The 19,523-nt window shown below is 44.4% G+C and overlaps 1 pseudogene across 1 annotated transcript in view; it reads right to left on the minus strand.

Moving 5' to 3' along the window:
* LOC144004474 (uncharacterized) overlaps positions 1-12,876 on the minus strand; it is a 116,955-nt pseudogene extending 104,079 nt beyond the window's left edge. Inside the window, exon 1 of the transcript XR_013279386.1 lies at positions 11,966-12,876. The product of XR_013279386.1 is annotated as an uncharacterized LOC144004474 (transcript). The remainder of the gene's footprint in view (positions 1-11,965) is intronic.
* Between the last annotated feature and the right edge of the window lie 6,647 nt (positions 12,877-19,523).

Consider the following 19,523-nt stretch of genomic DNA (forward strand, 5'->3'; position numbering starts at 1 on the left):
ATTGTGAATGTTTGTGGGACGGGGAGAGCATACTGTATTGCCTACATTGTAGGATGAGAATGGGAAAAGGTTCACTAGTGAGAGCAGGAGAGGCCGAGGGATGGCAGTTAACTGGAGCAGAAACTTCGATAAAGTCGCTAAGTTCCGATTTGCTGACCTATTGGCCGATGGAAGTGAACGAGAGGACTCGCGACCCGGGGTTCCAGGCACTGCTCTACAACAACTGGCCACCGCATGGAGGTAAGTATGGCTTGGCTCCATTAATTGTTGGCTCGGAAGCGGTGCCAACTTTAGTTCACGTTGAACCTGTGTTAAGTGGGGGGGAACCAAGATCCCCCTGGCCCACGCTAATCAATATTGCTTTGGCTCGAGGGGACATTTCAATGGAGACATTGCCGGATGTCCCGCAAGAGAAAGCAGTGAATATTAGCGCTATGGAGGGTAGTCATATAGTAAAAGAGACTACATTGGATAGAATGGAATATAAAGCTAAAACAGTAATAGTAAAAGTGAGTCCAGCGATGCCGCGACGATGGGTTTTGGGGGACCCGATATATTGGTTGAAAGTGAAAGTAATGATGGCTATGAAACCTTACGAGGGAATATACTCGTTAGGGATGGCAGTGTCGATGAGTACAGAGGAGGAAGCCAAACGGTTACACCCCAACTGTACTTTTAATGGAGAATACTTTGGTACTAGGCCGACAGGAAGGCATAGTAGTGAGAGTGGAGATGAAGAAGTAAAGCCTAAGGGTAATGAGAAGTTGTTGGCATTGGCTCAGGTGGCCACAAGAGAGCTGGAATATTGTTATGTGAGTTCATTAGAAGAGGATGAACACAAGGCACCCAGGTCGAAGGGAGACTTTGACCTCAGGGGTCGCCCGAAGAAGTATAAGGGGAAAGGATGTCCCTATCCGGGTTGTACCGGAGAAGGAAACGTGTTAGACGACCACAAAAAGCATTGGTCTTTGCGTGGATGCCCTAAATTTTGTGAGAAAAATCCATGGCGGTATAATAATGCACCTAAATGGAAAAAATTGGCAGAAATGTGTATAAAAGCCCCCCAGTCCGTTTTTCCTCAACAGGAGCAACCGGAAAAGGGAGTTGTACCGGAAACTCCAGCCGCAGGGTCGGGAACGGAGTGGAGGGAAAAGCCAGAGGTAAGTGAGAGCCCCTCCTCTGACGAGGAGGAGCCAGAAGGTAAAGGGTACGAAGGCGAAGCGAGCGAAGATAGCGAGGTTGATGAGGTGAAGGAGCACAAGGTCCTTAAGGGGGTCCTGTCACGCTTTTGGAACAGGCACCAGGACCCACAGCCCTCTTCATCCGCTGAGAAGTAGCAACGAAAGGAGATGGAAGGTGAGATTGCTGAGCTAAAGACTAGAGTAACCAGATTAGAGACACATAGACAATTATTAGAAATTTTTTTAGGAGCATTTGTACCGGCTTTGAACAATTTTTTAGTAGATATTGGGCAATTTAGGCCACATTGGTTGTCTTTAATTGAGCGTTCTCAGGAAAGAATCGCTGAGCAAAATGAAATGAGGGAGATAATTAAGAAATTGGAAAAAAGAATTGAGGAAGCTGAGGCCAAAATACAGAGGTCCAACCAGACCCCCGCGAACCTTGAGCAGGAGGAGTCACCAGGACCCTCAACGGCCCTATTGTTTGATTACCAGGTATTTCGACAAAATCATATGCAAGAAAGAATGGCTGAATTGAGGGCCAAGTATGATGAAGATAAGTAGTTAGAAGAATTAAGAGGTGCGGGGTAAATTGGGCATGATATAGTGAATTTAGAAACCCCTTTTTGTTTGAAAATAAAATGTGTTTGGCTCAGTGGAATGTAGAAACAATTTAAAAATAGAATAAGATAACTGTATAACGAAGGCCAACCCCCAAAGTAGAGGGGGAGGAGCTAATGTGGTTTTGGAGCTTAGTAGTCCATAAAAGATAGAACCGTCAGTAGAGAGTATGAAACGTAGCTACGAGGAAGCGATGGAGGAAGATCAAAGTTTTGGCGACAGCGGGGGTAAATTAGTGATACCTGGACGACTTTGTTCAGCCAGGAACAGGGTGAGGTTTGAGGACCTAGGACTGGGTCCTCCTAGTTATGATACCCCGTTGTATGAAATACCTAGACCTGCGACTTTAAACTTGCCTCACCCTTTGACTCTAGAGGTAAGAGGAGAGCCGCATGTTTACGCCAATATAGGAACAATTACACGCCAGCCAGAGCGTGGTGGCAACAGTAGGGACAGGGTTGAGAACCCCTATGAGATTCCTACATATGGGGGTAGCCCCACGGTGTTTGAAGACCCATTGGACACCGTTCATGAACAACCTGAAGATGACAGAGTTTACATGAACGTTCCTGTCATCCGTCGAAGACGACGCTGGGCGTACGGTAGGGTTTGGCTGGCCACCATACTTTGCTTGATAGTAATAACATTGATTTATTGTTTGTTGGGGCTGCGAGCGCAAAGAAGGCGAAGGTTCAGCTTCGACAGCATGGCTCCGATTAATCCCATCGACTTGGTCGACGTACGGTATGGCAGCACTAAAATAGCCAACCAAACGTGCTGGAAAGTGGAGGTAATGCATGTCAGTGAAGAATGGAAGAGAAGTAAAGGACCGCAGAGGGAAGCCTGCGGTGCCGGAGCGGATACTCCTTGTGAGAGGCAATGGAGGGAGGAGAGAACCACCCTAGTGAATTCCTACCTTCGCAGCAAATCCAGTCAAACATATAATGAATCGGTGAAGATTTTGAAAAGGAGCACGACGTACCCTGTAAATTCAAAGAGTAAGTGTAAAGTTCGAGTAGTTTACCGGATTAATAGCACAGCGAACGACTCTATAGTCAATATTACTTTGTTATGCTTGAAGAAGCTAGAGCAAAGATTTGTTAGAAATAACTGGGTCCAGATTGGAGAAGGAGATCCTTCTTGGTACGTTAATGAATATTGTGCAGGGTTGCCAGATGCGACAGGAGGATACTGGTTAGAGACAGACCCTGACGACCCGGATTTCGGAATTCCAGCGGCCCCACGAAATGACACTTGTACCGAGCTTCGGCCGGAATGGGAACCATGTTGGAGCTGTTTAACTTTTAGATGCAGTGGACCAGAAACCAACGGGACCATTGAAGGACCAGGGGCCAACGGGACCGGTGATTACCTGCCAGGTACTCCGACTCCAGCATCGGGTAAGTACCCTTTAGTTTTTCATCAACGAAGGCTTAAAAAGTTTAGAAAGCCGAGGGCGATTGAAGTTTTTGCCCCACGTTTTAAACGTATGATTTTCGCCTCACCGAAATTTCTTGGAATGCAGGGGTTCAAAAAGCCCCCACCAAGGAAAGTTAAAAAGAAACGGCCGAGGCACAGAGTTAGGTTAAATAAGACCCGGTCACATAATAGATTACGTAGGATGGTATACGCCGTGACTATTTTTGGAAGAAATACGTCTAGGAGGACCCCACCAATTACACCTCCAATAAAAGTAATAGATAAAATAAATAAAGTTAGTAAAGTAATAAAGAAACGGCCGGGATGCAGGGTTAGGTTAAGTAAGGCCCAGCTGTATTATAATGATAGCCATTGTGATTGGAATATGATGAGGTATTGTCCCGTGCCCTACCACATGTTTTGCTTTGCGGATAGCGGCAGTAGTCTTACCCTCCCCGAAGGAGGGTTAAGAGGTGACGCGAGTACCTTGCTTACTCACCTTTTTGCAATGAGTGTTAAAAACGCCCTATGTGAAAAGAAGATAAAAGTGAAACACGAAGAGTGGTTGAATAACTCTTTTCCATGGATATGGAAAAGGGATACGTATGTGTTGGAATCAACCTTTAATAAGACTGTGAAAATAACTGTACTAAATATAAGACGGGTACAAATGTGGGCTCAACGCATTCCTACGCCGGATGATTTACATAATGTTCCGAAGGGTGATTTTGATAAAATTGATCAATGTGTAGCACTAAGAATGTTTAACAGATTGGAAGGGAAGGAATGGATAAGTGGTATTTCGCCGCGATGCCCCTTGGTGGAAATGGGAACGCCACCTTTTACTCATTGGATTTATAACTGTACAGGGTTAAAAACAAACTTAACGATTAAAGGGGTGTTGCAAGCTTGGAAAGAAATACATACGAGAGACGAGAGTAAGACGTGGTGGGGACTCAATAAAGATGAAATTGTTAACGACGTGTTACCGTGCTTAGGAAAGTCAGAAAATTATTGGGTTAAATATCAATATATGGCGACAGTGTATTCTAAAGAGAATGACATTTGGCCTGACAGTGAAAGACCAACCTTATACGCTAGTCCACGGCCGTGGGAGATGGTGTGTAAGGGTGGAAATTCCGGGAAGGATTTTAAAAATTGTACGATTGTGTTAGCACGTAAACCTTGTTATAAAGTTTCCCGGTTTAAGAGTTTTTGTACCCCACGTTACCACGATGAAGATTATGCCAATATCGAGGGAGCGGTATGGGTAAAAGATAATAATAATAGATGGATTCGTAGCCAAGCGGTAGGAAAAGATTACTGCGCGCGATGGGACAATGATAAAGAATTGTCTAAAATGGTAGGACTTAAAATTATCCCCAAGCCTCCTGACTCCATTATGCAAATTTTAGAGGGACATGCATTTAGAAAGTCCCTTTGTGCAGGAGACGTAGTTACGGGATTTGATTGGCTGGGATTCAATAAAATTTTTGGCCCAGGCACATGCCACGAACCTGCTGAAAAATGGCTGCATTGTGGACACAGTGACGAATACAATCATAAAGGGGAACATGTATGTACTTGGTATGAGAGAATTGGATTGGCAATAAAGGGTGTAGTTAAAACTGTGGCCACAACAGCCGTTGAAGTTGTGGAAGATGTGGCAGAGACGGCTTTTCAGGGTATAAAAACCGGGCTGTCAAATTTAGCACAAGATGTGGGACTTTGGTTCCTGCTAGGTTTAGGAATTGTTTTAGCGGCAGTGATAGCTTTTGTATTTGTTAAAAGAGGATCTTTGTCGCTATGTCCTCGTCGAGAACACAAAGAGAAAGCCTCACCTAATATGGTAAAAGCTCGGCTATTGGCCAATGAGCTACAGGAAAATTGGGGAGGGGCGTCGAAGAGGAGGTTACTGAGTATTGAGGAAGGGCTGCAAAAAAGGGCGGGATCGACCCGACTATAATTGCAACGCCCCAGCCCTGTCTTCCTCAATCCTCACTGACACTTTTTGGCGGAACAGTAAAACTACACATGACCATGGCATGCGGTTCGGTTAATGGTACTAAAGGGAGACCAGGCGCCCTTCAAAATGTAAGTAATGAAGCTGAATATTGGATGATTTTCATAATATGGCTTCTTTATTGCTGTACTGGACAATGGGATTTTTGTCAGCTAACTCGACCCATTATTTTGATAATAGCTGTTATCAAGGTATTGGTGTTGCGTTTTGTGTTTTGTACATACACACTGGGACTAGGATGCTTCATTGTGTATATGCATGGCCGAATTAGAATAGATTATAAAACTCCGAGAGGGGTAGCAGAAACTTTCCTCTTGGTTTGCTGGATTTGTTTAGATATAACCTCTATCAAGATTTTTGAGGTTTTATATGGAGCAGTTGTATTAGAAGGTGTATTGGCCATTGCAATGACTCTCTACATCATGAATATGGTGGTTCGCCTTCAAAAGAACCCTGTGGCTACGGGCAGCAGGGTTTGGGTGTGGCGAACAGCTAAACTAATATTATGGGGAATGGTTTGGGGAATAATTTCAATTCTCCTTTGGATGCGCCTGGTCGACCAATTGGTTTTAGTAGTTTGGTTTTTTACATATGCAGCTTTCTTTACTCTCCCGCCAAAAGGTTCCGCTACTCGGAGAGCGACCACACCCTCGCTCTCTCGGCGTAGTGGCATTCCGCATTCTCTCGACAGAGTGGGTGCGGATGATCATTTAGATCAGGATCGACCTGTACATATGGGGAGCCGCGATCTTGCCGGCTCTCCTCAGGTTTAAGAATTGTCGAATTGTATTTGTGTGTTTACCAGGATAACCAGGATGAGCCGCGGTGTGTCTTCTGTGGAAACGATCTCCTTCTCTTCTCAGCCTGGGTAGTTGGAGACGTGTTCTATGGGCACTGCTGCTGTCCTTTGTCCCCAGAGGGTGTGGGTGAGGAAATGTGGCTTATACCCGATGGGCTTTATATGACTTATTTATGTGATCTTTTCGATTCAGCCATGAGTAAAATTTGGAAATGGCCTGGCTTTGCTGACCTCGCGGGCTCATGTAAGTTGGAAGGTTTGGTTCAAAGTCCAATAAAAGATATACGTTACCATGTTAACAAAGAAAGTGTATTCATCGGGAGCACTGTCCCTTTGATGCGTATGGTATGGCGCCTGCCTGACGGTGCTCGACGCTTGACTTTCAATACCCCGTCTGGCTTTTGTGTAGCCGCCACTCCTAGGAAGACGGCCAGACCTGGTGAGAGTGCCAGGTATGGTGGTGTTCGAGTTGGAGAGGAGCGACCCTGCGCGCCTGAGACGGCCCCCTCGCCCTCCCTGGACCGGGTTGACGAGCCTGGGGAATCCAGTGCCGCCCGACAGGAGGCTCCAGTTGGTAAGATCATGCCACTGTTGAGACCAGTCTCCCCCGCGGTTTCGTCATTTGTTGATGACCCGGAGGTTGAGCATAGCGAGGATGAGGGCTCGTTGGCTGCGTTGTCGCCCTCCCTACTGATAAATGGCTTCAGCCTGTGGTCTCCGCTCCCTGATCCTTCGCCCGTCTCCATGCCTTCTGACTCCCCGGCGTCTCCGTTGGGTGATGACGGTGGGGTAGATGAGGTGTGGATGATGGGGTTGGATGGTGAGTTGGATATGCGGCTGATTTGCTTGAGGGACACCTGTGATCTCTAGGAGGGGGTGTCGAATTGAGTGGAGTCGAGTGGGTCAGATGGAGCACCATATCATGTACTTTTAGATGACAAATTATGGACTGAACTCAATTCTAAAATTAGAGATCAATTGGTGTCCATAAGATCAAGGAATTGGTGTCTATAGGGCAGATATGATCATGTTTTGGCCTCTGGGTGTAGTACCCCAAGGTAACCACCAGATGCCGCCAAACCTAAGCAACCGGAGCCGCCTGCTTAGCAAGTATAGGTCATCCCTAGCGAGGCCCAGGTTGGCCTTAAGCCCCACGTTAGCTTTAAGTAAGCCCCACGTTTTGATAAGATCCTCATCCTAGCCCCACATTTTGAACCTTATCAAGCCACAAGTTAAAGAGAGTAGGTGGCCCTACGTTGTAGTGATAAAGCCCCACGGTTAAATAAATAAACAAAGGTATCCTGAATTGAGTAATAGCACACACAACATACAATATACAATTTTTACTCGACAATTGTTAACCTGAAATATGGATCAATGCTTACAGCACATTGAAGCCACTGTGAAACTGTGCTGTCTTTTCTTTTCTTTTAATTACATGCGATACTGTTTATTATCGCTGATAAGATTGCTGTAACTGCATTGAGTGTCATGATTGCCTGTATGAAAAGATGTTTTCTCTCAGCATTGCCATACAAGATGTGTAACAAATGAAAAAGAATCAACCTGTTGAGATTCCCTGAGAGGTTTGGGATTTAACATGCTATGTATATACATATTATTCATGCTTGCATAGTTTGGTTAAGAATATTATCACATATTGTCATTGATTTGATGATTGTAAATATCGAATAAGAGCCAGGACCGTTAGAATTGTAATAGGGACTTTTTTGGCTCCATATTGAATTGCAGCCGAGACTTTGGCAGCGTAAGATGGCGTATGGCCACGTAAGATGGCGTCTTGCCCCACGTATAGCATATTGCCCCACTTAAGATGGCATATGGCCACGTAAGATGGCATATGGCAACTTAAGATGGCGTAGTGCCCCATGTAGAGTGAGCACATTGCCCCACGTGTAAATGAGTGCATATAGCCCCACGTAAGCTGAAATGTGTTTTTGTTTAAACAGGAACTGACTAAGCTCTGTGGTGTGCGTAGCTTAGTAACCAGTTTCCTGTGTGCGCTTGTGTAAAGAATGAGCTCCAATGTTATGTGCTTGTCTCTCACTCAACTGTATGTGACTGTGGATATGCCCTAACACGTCCCAACATGCCCTAACTCGTCTCAGCGCATTGATATGCAAAGGGACTACAAGTGACTGGAACGACTGGCGGAAGACCACCGTTACCAAGGAGATGCTGTGACGCAACCAAGGTTATAAAAGATTGCCCCTGGCAACGATCGGGGCTCCGAGCTTTCAGCTCTTTGTCGTGAAGCGATCAACCCGTGAGGAGTGTGTTGTTAGAGAAAGCGTACAGCAGAGTGATAGGACTTAGGTTTTTTACGGAGGACCTTTGGCTGTTAGCTGCGAACGGGACTTTTCTCTCCAAATTGGGTAATGTACAATGCTTTATTGAATAAGATGTTTAAGAGGAAGTTATGAACGGTTAATCGCGTGTAGGGACGGAGCCATTTTAACACACTTCCATATCTTCAAATTATTTTTAGCCAAAAACGTCTTATTTTAAAATTAGGTCTTGAGCTCTTTGAAGAAGTGATCAATCTTAGAAGGCTTTATTTAAAGGTTTATATGATTATGTTTGATTTCCCTTTTCCTATTTCATTTTATACTTTATTAATTTTAATTTTAATTGTATTTGTGATTTTTGAAATTTATAATTGCGCCTGGTGTTTGGCGAACGCGCATTAAAGAATTTAAAAATTGTTTTATATTCCTGTTATCATTGTAATAAAATATTGAAAGACAATTTTTGCTTTAATTATTTTATTTGTTTCTTTCGGTTTTGTTTTATTATTTTTGGGACTTTTTACTAAGTCCAGGTCATTTTATAAGACCTCATTATTTTCCTTCGAGACGGACAACAGCAACGGACGTTTGGAAAAGAGGTAATTGTATTTTAATAACATTTGATGAATGTTTTCCATTTGTATTAATAAAGTCAAATACTCCTGCTTTAAGTGAAACAAGTCCGTATGATCCTAACAAGGATTATTAAATGACTAGGTCAATAACAAATGCAAACAACTAAGAGAAGTGGAGCTGCCAAGTAAGTGAGGTGTTCAGTTTATTATTCCTGGGTTCGTGTGGTTGCTCATTCAGGAGTAGTAGGTGGATGAAAACGGATTGGCCTCATGATAAGAAGACAGTGAACAAACCTAGGTGAATCCACCTCGATATATCGGCTTAACTAATTCTCGTCCCCTCACATTGACGCCTTAGAGCCGGTGAGGGAAAAGGGGGAATTACTGACCCATTGATTGGAGAGTCGATCAGGACATATTTCCCGATTTAAGTCCTGCGGGTAAGCGGAAGTTGACACCAGCCCTAGAGAAAACGATGATATAAATACTAGTTTTCGGTCAACATGATGGCTGACACATTCATTACATAATAGACAGTATGTCACACTCCTGTATGTGTACAACCACTTTAAAATCATTAATGACGTATTGACATCAGTCCCTGCCTCACATCACAAGGCGACAGTAAAGCCACTTACACCTCCTCCTTACACATATCCATCCATCCATCCATCCATCTTCTTCCGCTTATCCAAGGTCGGGCCGCGGGGGCAGCAGCTTTACGAGGGAAACCCAGACTTCCCTCTCCCCAGCCACTTCAACCAGCTCCGGCGGCGGGATCGCATGACGTTCCCAGGCCAGCCGAGAGACATAGTCTCTCCAGCTTGTCCTGAGTCGTCCCCGGGGCCTCCCATCGGTAGGACATGTCCGGAACACCTCCCCAGGGAGGCGTCCAGGAGGCATCCGAACCAGAAGCCCGAGCCACCTCAGCTGGCTCCTCTCAACGTGGAGGAGCAGCGGCTCGACTCTGAGTCCCTCCCGGATGGAGGAGTATGCGGTCAAGAAAATGGATGGATGGATGGATGAATGGAAGATTCAAGCATATGGATTTTTGTGCAAAAACACAAGAGAAAGCTCCTTTATTATAATAAAATTGACTTGACATCAATTATTAAACTTTTTTTTTTTTTTTTTTTACATTTTCCTCGTTACTTTTTGTCTTTGCAGGTTATAAAAACAATTTAATTGCTATTGAACTGAATTTTTTTTTACCATCAATGTCCATCGCAACTATTTGGTAGAGGCTCATATTATAAAAACTAGGCGGCGTATAAATATTTTTATTTATTTTTGTTATGAAGGAAGTCTCCCGCAAGGAACTACGCACCGGACCTGAAGCTGTACACAGCCGAGAGGTGGCAAAAGTGTCTCTCGTAATGATGGCAGGAGATATCCAGTCTATCCGTAACCATCACGAAAGAAGAAATGCACTGAACCGTCGCAGCCAAGGGGGGGCGAGACACACCCGCAGCCCCGATCAACCAGATCACAGGCTACTCACGACGGACGGAGCGTATAACGCTGTGTGAGAAAGGTTAAAGAGAATGTGTTGTGGCGATGTTCCCTTTTATATATGGGACGACGTCTGCCGGAACCAAGTACGAGCATATTTTGTGATTCTTACTCGATGACGCTGTCGCGACAAGAGGAATTATGGAGGCGGTCCTCGACTCGCACCCAGCCACTTTGCAATCCAAACAAAACGAAACCACAAATCAATCAATTAAACATGCATGTGGTCGTTTGTGCCGCCATAAGTTGACAATGGCACTGAAACTCTGCGCATGGAGCGCGGCAGACTTCGTGTGAAGAGCGGCAGACACCATGTGGGAGATGGAGGCGGTGCCTGGCCTTGCCCTTGTCACCTTACAAGTCGAACAAAATGAGACCCAAAAGCAATCAAACAAATATGCATGCAAGTGGTCGTTTGTGCCGTCCTAAGCAAGCAGTTGGTATGACAACAATATCCTGGCTAGCACACAACATCAAGGCAGCTGATGCCCTTCACTTTGATGGGCCGGGGCAGGAGAAGCAGATCGGTGCCTTGATCGGTCTGTGAACCAATGACCGAACCCCCCCAAACCCCCCGATGACCGCCCTTGGTGACGCCACCAGCTGAAGGCACCATGTAACCGGCAACAGCTGCTGCCGGTACATGAGCGGCCCCAGCGCAGGGCTAAGGGCATCACACGGCGGTCCTAACGACACGTAAGTAGACGTTAGCTAGCAGTTGGTCTGACCAACGGTACCTTAGCTAGCCAAGCGCCTCAAAGCCGAAATAGTGGGACAATCCAAGCTAGGAGAGGATACGAAATCATTCTAACCATCTCCGCCAGCCCGCATGGTGAAATCCTGCAATTGTGGCAGGAGGATATAAATACGTCTCACAACTACACAACGGTAGCCGCCTCACCCGTACACAACGGAGGCAACAGCATCGGGTGCGACACCGCAACCTAGGCGGGTGTCGGGGCACCATACTAACCCTAATAATATGAATTTTGAGTTGTTTTGAGGCACGCCCACACATGTTATTTCACCAACCACCCCTGTCAAAACTAGATTGCACCCTACAAGTCATATTGCACACGCTGCACCCCAACTTCAAATTTTTGCTAACATAAATAATAATTTATTCTAAAGTCTGTTTGGTCCAAAATGAGCTTACATATTGTTTTTTTTATTTGTCTTAATATTTTCAAATGTTCTTTTTTTTTTTTGTTGCTTTGAACAAAAAACATAATCGTTATTACCACAATAATCGGGATTATTATATTTTCCATAATCGACCAGCCCTATTTCTAACTAATCGTCCAGAATGACAGAAAAAAGAAAAATCGAGATTTGTGCGTCCAGCCCTACTTTGGACACACGCCAACATACAACTGAACACGTATTGACGTGTGAAAACGTATTATGCACTTAAGTTACAATAACATAATGGCTGAAATTATTTCACTGTGTACAGTATAGACTGAATTGATATTTTTAACACAATATAGTTGTGGTAAGCAAGGGAGAGTAAGAAGTGTACATACCTGCAACGTGTAGCACAACTCGAGGCTCCTCGCAAACATCGTTCTGCAGTTGAAGATTTTGCTCGTTGTCCACTTTTACTCCAAAGTGTTCCTCCTCGTAGTTCGGTGTCGTTCTTGCACACATTTTGGCACAATAATGCCAACAAAGTCACAGTTGGTCTCTTCTTGACGTATGATGTGCGACTCTTTGTTAGCGGCTAGCGAGCTGAACTAAGCTAAAACTAAGCTAACTGACCGAGAAGCATGAACGAGCACCGAGACGAGTTTATCCACATGCTGAAATTTAAAAAACGATGTTGCAGTCCTTCAAAGTAGTGATGGGCGTCCTGTGTGGAGGCTGCAGTCGGTTCAGCACGAAATCGAAAAGAATTATTTAGCAGAGGGCGTCTGGTTACGTGAAAACAAAAACAAAATAAAAACGAGATTGTTTGCTGCAAGCAAGCAGCCTAGAGCCCCTGGGTGGAGGCGTGGAACCGTCGCTTGAATTCGGTTCCGGATGATGTGGGTTCGCTTCCCATGTTTGTGTGCGTGTTTGTATGAGTGAGTGAATTAAAATAAAATAAATAAATGATAGATAAATAAATAAATAAATAAATAAATAAATAAATAAATAAAGCAGCCAGAGCCCTCACATTGCCTCACCGCTCATGCGGAGCTCGATGGCGGAAGCTCGGTGGATTTGATCAATTTCAATAATAAAATTAACTTGACGTATAACATACGTTAACTTAATTTTACTTTTATTTTAACGTATGGCATACGTTAACTTAATTTTATTTTTTAAATTGATCGAACGTTCTATTTTATTTTGAAATTCATCCGAGGTTCCGCTATCGAGCTGCGCATAAGCGATGAGGGCTGTCAGGACTCTATCGGTGACCCGCACGACGCGCATGCGCAGAAGATCCCGCCATCTTGGATCGCCAACTACAACAACTACACTAGAACAAATACCTTTATATGCGTACGCGATAGTGAGCGTTCGTCACAACACGACATCCATCCATCCATTCATCCATCCATCACATTCCTCCATTCCTCACAATGGTCGCGGGCGGTGCTGGCGCCTATCTCAACTGGCTCTGGGCAGTAGGCGGGGGACACCCTGGACTGGTTGTCAGCCAATTGCAGGGCACACAGAGACGAACAACCACAACACGACATAATATTTAAAATAAAAACAGATTATTGAATCATTTTTAAATAACTTATTGATGCATTTTAAAGTAACTAAGTAAATTTTAATCGTATAAGATGAACATTTTACTTTTGACCTCATTACATTATAATGAGTCAAGTCTGTATTGTTGCACTTTACAGTAAGTCTGCGGTGTGTTTTAAATGACCCCCCTGCCTCACCCACCCTCAAAACCTATCCTATGATATTGGCCACACATTGTTCTAAAGACAATAAAAAATACTGCAGACTAAACGTAAATTATAACAATGAAGACTCACTAGGAATATAATGGGGTCAAAAGTCAAACGTTCGTCTTTAAAACCTGTACAATTAAAATAATTTATTTATAATGCATCAACAATCTAAGAGTTTTTTCAGTGTTGTATCATGTTTTTACGACCGCGCACTATCGCGCAGGCATATAAACGTATTTTGTTCTAGTGAGGTTGCCGTAGTTGGCTATCCAAGATGGCGGGATCTTCTGCGCATGCGCGTCACCGAACGTGCCGGGTCGCCAAGAGTCTTGACAAGGGCTTCAGGTTGCAAAAAAAATAAAAAATAAATAACAACCTTGGTCTTTTTTTTACGTAACCATACGCCCTTTGCGAAATCATTCTTTCCGATTACGTGTTGAAGCGACTGCAGCCTCCACACAGGGCGCCCATCACTACTTTGAAGGACTGCAACATAATTTTTTAAAATCTCAGCGTGCGGATAAACTCGTCTCGGTGCGCGTTGATGCTTCTCGGTCAGTTAGCTTAGTTTTTAGCTCAGCTCGCTAGCCGCTAAAAAAGAGTTGCACATAATCCGTCAAGAAGAGACCAAGTGTGACTTTGTTGGCATTATTGTGCCAAAATGTATGCAAGAGCGACACCAAAGTGTGAGGAAGCCTTTGGTGTAAAAGAAGAGAATGAGCAACATCTTCAACTCCTGGACGATGTTTGCGAGGAGCCTCGAGTTGTGCTACACATTGCAGGTTTGTACACTTATTACTCACTTAATAAAAACACTTCTATTCGTACATTGTTGTCAGTATGTTTTAACTAGTGTTTTTATTAGTGATAGACCGATATGTTTTTTTCAAGGCCGATACCGATACAGATTATTTGTAGTCAAGTCGGCCGATAACCGATATTTCAAGCCGATATTCATTTGCAGTAAAATGGTGGGGAATTCTTTCAAACTATATATAATTTCTCACTGAGTAACAAATTCATGTGAATGTAGCTCATTTGGGGTTTTTGTTAGGGTTCGTAAAAACGTTTCAAAAAGATTTTCGCGGTGAAAAATTGTGTGAATATGTTCCAAATGTGTATTCGACAAATAAAAACTGACTGCGAACATCTTACAAATCCTGATGAAAACCCCAAATTCGCTACGTTCGCAAGTATTCCCTGCTCAGTGAGCTTTATCGGCCTTCAGATTCAAAAAATGGCCGATGCCGATATTTGTCAAAATGCCAAATATCGGCGCCGATAATCGGTCTATCCCTAGTTTTTATATTGAAATAGATTGATTGATAAGTTGTACAATTTAGCAAACATGCTAACCTTGATGATGGTGAGTCGTTTCTTTATCCTCCCTCTATTTGTTTTTTTGGGGGAAAAAAAGATGGACGCTAAATCATTTTATGGTTCATGAGTAAGGAATTTTCTGTCCCTTGCACCAGTAGCTCCTCAAGACTCTGTGGTTGATCTGTCATTCTGATGACGAAATTGGGTACCCTGATTATCTGCCCAACCAAACAGAGTTGTATAGTGAATCCCCTGAATCGATGGATGAAGATGAGCTGCCTTCAACCAGTACACCTGCGAAGAGGAAGAGAAAGGGGGGAAAATACCCCCAAAACAGTAAATGAAGAACTGGATGACTATGTCAACCCCTGGCAAGATGAAGAAAACGGCTGAAAAGAAAGAAAAAGAAGCCAGATGTTATTTGGAATCTATTGTAGATAGTGAGGACATCTAGGTTCCTGATTCAAATTTTGAACACCATGAAATGGTCAAGACACCATTTCAGTACCTCAAAATGATCTTCACAGATGAGATGATTCAACATATTGCTCATCAATCGAACTCTGTACTCTGTCCGAGAGCTGGGGGATCCAACCAAGAATAACCGAAGATCGAAGATTACCTGGCTATGCTCCTTTTCATGGGTGTTTTTGACTTCCTGGCCATGGAGGACTACTGGCACTCTGCATCAGGCTTTGATGTTAAAGCTGATATAATGCCACAGACAAGATTCAAGCAGGGCGGCATGGTGGTTGAGTGGTTAGCACGTTCACCTCCCAGTACTGAGGACACAAGATCGAGTCCAGGCCCGGGCCTTCCTGGGTGGAGTTTACATGTTCTCCCCGTGCCTGCATGGGCCTTCTCCGGGTACTCCGGTCTCCTCTCACATTCCAAAGACATGCATGGCAGGTTAATTGGGAGCTCCGAATTGTCCCTAAGTGTACTTGTGTGTGTGTGTGTGTGGATGGTTGTCCGTCTCTGTGTCCCCTGCTATTGGCTGGCAACCAGTTCAGGGTGTACTCCGTCTACTTCCCGAAGCCAGCTGGGATAGGTTCCAGCACCCCCGCGACCCTTGTAAGGAATAAGTGGTCAAGAAAATGGATGGATATATATTTGTTTGTGGATTATAAAATCCGCTGAGTCATATTGTTTTGCGGTCTTAGGGGCTCGACACAACGTAGGCGACAAGCAACAGCGAATTACGTATCGTGTCGCCTCCCATGTCAAACTGTACACACGGGAGGCGACGAGGTCCTTGTCTCCGCACACGGGAAGCGACAAGCAGTTGCGACGGCGGCAGCGATTGACGTCACCCTCGAGCGCGGCTTGTTGACAACAGATTTGATTGGCTATTAAATTGGAGGGAATCATTGTAAACGGACGTTCCACTACATAGTTCGAGGATGAAGATTCACAATATATTACTGGAATTAACTGAACCATTGTTGCTAAGTGTCCTGTCCATGTCACGGAAATCATTATGTGAAGTATCAAATAAAACTCGATGGTCGGACTGCTAAAATTAGATCCTTCCATTTTGCCGTGTATCGCGCGAGTTTGTATGCCTTTGAAGTCTTTGGGAAAGCTAAGATCGCCAATCTGCCAGTCAGGCTCTTTCATGTCCACCCTTCTACTTTCCGCACACACACACACAATTCATTCCTCAGCCTGCTTGGGAAATCCTTTCACTCTTGTGTTACTTCACTTTGTGCACCCAGTTCTATCCAGCAGCCATGAAAATAACTGACAAGCAGAGAAAACTAGGGGTGTGCTCAAAAAATCGATACGGCGAATATATCGTTGCGGGCCTCCTTACAATACACGTATCGATACGCAGGCGTCAGAATCGATATTGCTTGTTAACTTTAAATAGGCAGTTAACGTTTGCCGTTGCGGCTTGCATTGTACCTAAAAAATAAAAACTAGCAGCGTATTTGATCAATTATTGCAAACATAGCTCACCAGTGATTGGACACTGTGTCTTGCTAAGAAAAATGAAAGCAGAGGAAGAATATCAACATTTACTTATAAACCTAACGTGGTACGTGTCTTAATGTACCAATTTTCCTATATTTTGTTTAAAAACTAAATAGAATGTGTTACATGAAAAAAATGCTGTTTTTATTTCCCCAAATATTTCAAATAAGCACATTTTAGAGCTGTAATTTTAATACTTTGGCATTTTTGCTAATATCGGCTCATGCATATTAATACATTTTCCCGGTGTGTCTGTGAAAGCTGCTCCTTGCTCTCCAGTGCGTACATATTTAAACCAGGCATACCGCTTGGCAGTAAACCAGAAGAGCTGCTAACAAAAATAGTTTTGTCAGTCAACATAACAAACACATCCTTTAGGTATACACATGACTGTTATTATAAAATGCAAGTAAATTAATGTAATATATCGGGATACGTATCGCCTTGAAGACCAAGTATTGGGATACATATGTATCGCGATACGTATCGTATCGTGACGCCTGTATCGTATCGTGAAGTTGGTGGCAATACCCAGCCCTAGAGAAAACGATGATATAAATACTAGTTTTCGGTCAACATGATGGCTGACACATTCATTACATAATAGACAGTATGTCACACTCCTGTATGTGTACAACCACTTTAAAATCATTAATGACGTATTGACATCAGTCCCTGCCTCACATCACAAGGCGACAGTAAAGCCACTTACACCTCCTCCTTACACATATCCATCCATCCATCCATCCATCTTCTTCCGCTTATCCAAGGTCGGGCCGCGGGGGCAGCAGCTTTACGAGGGAAACCCAGACTTCCCTCTCCCCAGCCACTTCAACCAGCTCCGGCGGCGGGATCGCATGACGTTCCCAGGCCAGCCGAGAGACATAGTCTCTCCAGCTTGTCCTGAGTCGTCCCCGGGGCCTCCCATCGGTAGGACATGTCCGGAACACCTCCCCAGGGAGGCGTCCAGGAGGCATCCGAACCAGAAGCCCGAGCCACCTCAGCTGGCTCCTCTCAACGTGGAGGAGCAGCGGCTCGACTCTGAGTCCCTCCCGGATGGAGGAGTATGCGGTCAAGAAAATGGATGAATGGAAGATTCAAGCAGATGGATTTTTGTGCAAAAACACAAGAGAAAGCTCCTTTATTATAATAAAATTGACTTGACATCAATTATTAAACTTTTTTTTTTTTTTTTTACATTTTCCTCGTTACTTTTTGTCTTTGCAGGTTATAAAAACAATTTAATTGCTATTGAACTTAATTTTTTTTTACCATCAATGTCCATCTCAACTATTTGGTAGAGGCTCATATTATAAAAACTAGGCGGCGTATAAATATTTTTATTTATTTTTGTTATGAAGGAAGTCTCCCGCAAGGAACTACGCACCGGACCTGAAGCTGTACACAGCCGAGAGGTGGCAAAAGTGTCTCTCGTAATGATGGCAGGAGATATCCAGTCTATCCGTAACCATCACGAAAGAAGAAATGCACTGAACCGTCGCAGCCAAGGGGGGGCGAGACACACCCGCAGCCCCGATCAACCAGATCACAGGCTACTCACGACGGACGGAGCGTATAACGCTGTGTGAGAAAGGTTAAAGAGAATGTGTTGTGGCGATGTTCCCTTTTATATATGGGACGACGTCTGCCGGAACCAAGTACGAGCATATTTTGTGATTCTTACTCGATGACGCTGTCGCGACAAGAGAAATTATGGAGGCGGTCCTCGACTCGCACCCAGCCACTTTGCAATCCAAACAAAACGAAACCACAAATCAATCAATTCAACATGCATGTGGTCGTTTGTGCCGCCATAAGTTGACAATGGCACTGAAACTCTGCGCATGGAGCGCGGCAGACTTCGTGTGAAGAGCGGCAGACACCATGTGGGAGATGGAGGCGGTGCCTGGCCTTGCCCTTGTCACCTTACAAGTCGAACAAAATGAGACCCAAAAGCAATCAAACAAATATGCATGCAAGTGGTCGTTTGTGCCGTCCTAAGCAAGCAGTTGGTATGACAACAATATCCTGGCTAGCACACAACATCAAGGCAGCTGATGCCCTTCACTTTGATGGGCCGGGGCAGGAGAAGCAGATCGGTGCCTTGATCGGTCTGTGAACCAATGACCGAACCCCCCCAAACCCCCCGATGACCGCCCTTGGTGACGCCACCAGCTGAAGGCACCATGTAACCGGCAACAGCTGCTGCCGGTACATGAGCGGCCCCAGCGCAGGGCTAAGGGCATCACACGGCGGTCCTAACGACACGTAAGTAGACGTTAGCTAGCAGTTGGTCTGACCAACGGTACCTTAGCTAGCCAAGCGCCTCAAAGCCGAAATAGTGGGACAATCCAAGCTAGGAGAGGATACGAAATCATTCGTACCATCTCCGCCAGCCCGCATGGTGAAATCCTGCAATTGTGGCAGGAGGATATAAATACGTCTCACAACTACACAACGGTAGCCGCCTCACCCGTACACAACGGAGGCAACAGCATCGGGTGCGACACCGCAACCTAGGCGGGTGTCGGGGCACCATACTAACCCTAATAATATGAATTTTGAGTTGTTTTGAGGCACGCCCACACATGTTATTTCACCAACCACCCCTGTCAAAACTAGATTGCACCCTACAAGTCATATTGCACACGCTGCACCCCAACTTCAAATTTTTGCTAACATAAATAATAATTTATTCTAAAGTCTGTTTGGTCCAAAATGAGCTTACATATTGTTTTTTTTATTTGTCTTAATATTTTCAAATGTTCTTTTTTTTTTTGTTGCTTTGAACAAAAAACATAATCGTTATTACCACAATAATCGTGATTATTATATTTTCCATAATCGACCAGCCCTATTTCTAACTAATCGTCCAGAATGACAGAAA

The sequence above is a fragment of the Festucalex cinctus genome, chromosome 17 (assembly GCF_051991245.1).
Source record: "Festucalex cinctus isolate MCC-2025b chromosome 17, RoL_Fcin_1.0, whole genome shotgun sequence".
NCBI lineage: Eukaryota > Metazoa > Chordata > Actinopteri > Syngnathiformes > Syngnathidae > Festucalex > Festucalex cinctus.